This window comes from Callospermophilus lateralis, chromosome 3 (genome assembly GCF_048772815.1).
Source record: "Callospermophilus lateralis isolate mCalLat2 chromosome 3, mCalLat2.hap1, whole genome shotgun sequence".
Classification (NCBI taxonomy): Eukaryota; Metazoa; Chordata; class Mammalia; order Rodentia; family Sciuridae; genus Callospermophilus; species Callospermophilus lateralis.
The window spans coordinates 190607025-190611449 of NC_135307.1; positions in this window are offsets into that span (position 1 = coordinate 190607025).

Sequence of the window (4425 nt, forward strand, 5' to 3'; positions counted from 1 at the left end):
TCATCAGATACCCAGGAAAACAGTCCTGCATCTTAGGAGGCTCTCTGGGAGGTGATATTAAAAAAAAAAAAAAAAAAAAAAAAAAAAAAAAAAAAAAAAGTAGGAGTGCTGTGTCTGCTGAGTGCAGTATTTTTTCCCCAGCTCAGTGGGCTGCAGGGAGAGCTGGCTATCTTTTGAGATCTGTAACAATCACTGTGAAAGTGTTATTTTTTTTCTTTCTCCACAGACTTTGTTAGGAAGATAGGAAGCTCTGCCAGATGGCTTCTCTGTATCTTGTTATCTTGTTCTTCCTCTTTTTTGTAAGTACGTTTATTGAAGACTCAGAAAGGTGGTTGATGGAAGGTCAGATAGTGCGTGTTTGTGGCCCTTCACATAATCTGAAGAGTTTTTGTTTTTCTCATTCTGGGAGCGGATCCCAGATAGGAGCATGCAGCTCTTCCTCACATCTAACCTGGGCCCCTCTCTCAGGTTGTCTTTCTCCCTTCCAGACTGCGCCTTCCCTACCAGCCCAGGAGTCCCTTAGATGGCCATGTTTCATTGAGATGCGCTCTGCCACTGAGCCCTGAATTACATATTTTTGATGACAAGGAAATGGCACCGTGAGATGGGAAGTCCAGATTTATTTCACCCTGCATTGGCGAAATCAAGTGGGAGCCTCCAAAGCTGAGACTCGCTCCCCTCCCCTGGATGCTAATGAGCAAACCCAGCTCAGCAGCATCAGTGGCCTGGTGGTGGTGTGGCTCCCCTGGCCCCGGAGATGGAGGGGAGGTCTTTGGCTGATGGGCAGGAATGGCTGGAGTGTTCACATGAAGGATCGGCCTGCTGGGGTGACTCAGAAACTGCTCTGCAAACACGGTGGATTAAAGGGGTTTTTGTTGAGGTAGAACAGATGGACAGAGGGAGGCACAGTTCAAATTAACTGATCGTAAATCAGGCCTCTGTTGTGGAAGGGAAAAAATCTGGGCCTGGTCACTTAAAAAACCCTGAGCTTATTATTTATTATTTTTTTCTTCTTAGAAAACAACCTCATGCTTATGGTAAAAAACGAAGAATTTAGGGCGCTGGGCTGTGGCTCAGTGGTAGAGAGTGCGCCTTGCCCGTGGGAGGCTCTGGGTTCCATCCTCAGCAACCACATAAAAATAAATAAAGATACTGTGTCCGAAGAATTTAGAAAATATCTATGCCTGAGGAAGGTTTAGATCCTGCATCTCCAGAATCATGACCAGGCCTTTCCGGAGAGGCCTCCTGATTTTGTTCTCCGTCCTGCTCACGGATGGACAGATACATAAGCAGTTGTTGTTTAGCCAGAGCTAAAACCTGTGCTTGCTTCGAGTCGGATTTTAACACTTGTAACGCAGTCCCCAGGATCTGAACCCAGGTGTGGTTGTTCAGTCAGGCCAGCAGCCTAAATTTAACTCACAAACCCCAAAGACAATGTGTAAATTTATGTTTGGGAAAGTTGGGGCAGGCTCAGGTGAGGGGAACTTCATTGGCGCTGAGGGCTGGTTGAATTTATGACCTTCCTCCAAGCAGAGCCTCCAGAGCCCACCGGAAAGAAGGCTGGGTCCCTGCCCATCGCGGTTGCCCCCTAGTGGAGCCAGAGAAGGTTGCTCGGTCAGTCAAAGAGTTCTCTCTACCTACCCCGCTTCCAGGGCCCTCAGCTCTGCAGGCTATTCCTCCGTTTCCACCCAGGTTGCATCAGAAGTGTTACATTGTTGCCAGTGTGCAGGGGGGAGGGGTCTACAGGGGTTGCTGTGGTGTGGGCCAGTTGAAAACTTTCCCTTGTCATGGTTCTCTAAACAGCATGACGGATTTACATGGTATGAGCACCCTAAGTAATCTAGAGTGATCATTCAAAATAATGAGAGATGTGGATATGCTCAGCTTCTATGCAATGCATAAGGGACTTGAACGCCCCCCCCCCCAAGTTTGGCTTCCACGGGGGTCCTGGAACTGATGCCCTGCAGATGCAGCTATACTGTTTGGATTAGGGCCCGCTGGCCAGCCTCTCTGTAAATGTATTGACCAAAGCCTAAGACACAATGAAACTTGAGGCCTGGGGGTCTCCCTGGTGTTCCCCGGGCTCAGCCACTGGATGGGGTCAGCATTAATTTTAGGAAGTGAGGCGCCACCCTGTGCTAGAGGCTCTCCTAGTAGGGTGAGTTTGAGAGCTGTGCACCGGAAGTCCCAAGAGCTTTCTAGAAGTCATAATATCTGTGTGTAGAACTTCTGGTGGCAGCCCTGCTTATGGTTCACATAACCAGGTTGAATAAAATGCCAGGATTGATTAGAATCAAACTCTGTGGCTATTATTGCAGAGAGTCATTTGAATTGACATCTGAATGCTTTGAAAAATGTCTGTGGTCATAAACCACTTAAAATATGCACCATTAATGAAAACCTAGAGTCGTGCACACAGATTATTCCAGCATGTCTTTCAGTTCTCTGTGTAGTGACCGGAATTCAAGTGGGAGATGCTGGTGAGCGCCAGCTACTGTGGACAGCAGGTGTGCCGAGGGCACAGTGATCATGGTCCCCATGCATGGTTTGGCTCAGGGGCATTTTGTTTTTGAGGTTTGCTTATTATTTTTTCTCTGTGTCTCAGCTAAACATCTGCAAAGTAAACAGGACACCAGTAACTGGTGAAGATTTTATGGTGCTGTTCCCTTGTATGAGAATCCGACCAGACGGAAGGTCCGCTTCCTCTGTGGTGTGCTCACAGGGTGCTGGACCGTCCGGCTCACGAGAACCCCAGCCGTTAGCCACGGGCATGCTGCGTACATGTGCACCCTTCTCTCATCTCTCCGGCTGCATTTTTATCGGTTCCCAGTATCACCGTGTCCTTCACATGGCTAATTTTGGCCCCAACTTTCCTGCAAAAGATTGTTGACACCCCCTTCCAAGCCCCAGCTCGCTCATTTGCTGTTTCTGCCCTCGAGAGTGTGAGTTCATGGACCCTCGGCCCTCAGAGCACCTGGGGTACAGCAGGCATTTAGTAAACGGGCCTCCTCTGTGCTGGGCACTGTCCTCCCAAGCCCCCAGCACACTGGACACCCTGCACTGCTGTTCTAACGTACGTCTGGCTGTCACTAGACCTAGATCTTGGTTGGCAGCCACAGCCGTGGCCACATTCAGCTCCTTGTTTGTTTTTGTAGGGCCTGAGGGCAAAGAATGTTTTTCACATTTTAAAATATGAAATGTAAATGTGCAAAAGGGTCAGAGCCCTTTGGGAAAAGAGCTGTGGGAGGGGTTGAGGGCATCGCCTCCTGGCCCACAGCCTGGACTCCTCACCGTCTGGCCCTGACCACTGCACATGTGGTCACTCTGAGCTCGGCCACGGGCTGGGGAGCTACAAAGACCATCTTTTATCTTTAACCCCAGGACACAGCACTATGCATCATTTTTGAGTTGACCTGAACTTGTGGGTTTTTCTGTCAGGAAGCTGGAGATGAGACCGTACCCGATGGTGACCACAGGGTAAAATGGCACTGGCAGTGTGTATATTAGTGCTTAGCACAGCGCTAGTGTGTAATATTAACTTTGATTGTTGATTCAGATAAACATTTAATAAAAATCATGTAGTCCGATCATCATCGTAGCCAAAATGTGTAGCAATTGTCCATTAAAAAGTAAATCAGGGCTGGGGTTGTGGCTCAGTAGTAGAGCGCTTGCCTAGCATGTGTGAGGAACTGGGTTCGATTCTCAGCACCATATATAAGTAAATAAATAAAGGTTCATCAACATCTTAAAGAAATTAAAAATAAAAAAAGTAAATTAGTCATTTTGGTTTAGCTTTTTTTTTTTTTTTTTTTTGAGGGGGCTGCTGGTGTTGTTGAAAATTAAAATTTCACTTTTTCTCATGGATCTGACTCTTTATTTTGTCCCTCTGCCTTGTTTTAAAAAAATATTTTATTAGTTGTTGATGGACCTTTTATTTAAATATTTATATGTGGCGCTGGGAATTGAACCCAGTGCCTCACACATCCTAGGCAAGAATTCTACCACTGAGCCACAACCCCAGCCCCCCCCCCTTTTTAAAAAAAATTTATATTTAAAAAATTTTTTAGTTGTTGATAGACCTTTATTTTATTTATTTATATGTGGTGCTGAGACTTGAACCCAGTGCCTCACACATGCTACCCTGAGCCTCAGCCCCAGTCCCTTTTCCTTTCCTTTTTGAGGCAAAATAGAATCCCTTGTGGCTACCTGGGAAATCTCAGTCCCTGTTAAGACAAGTGATCTTTCTGGGAGGACATGAGTTATTTCAGTGTCCTGTGAGGTAGGACCCAGTGTCTGTCTCTGCAGCAGGGACCCTTTTCTTGGGGAGCCAGGAGATGCTACCCTGGCTCCTGGAAGGCTCCAAGAGCGATGGAGCTGTGTTGAAATGCACCGTGGCAGTGATGTGTTGGCCTGTTGCTTTGCAGG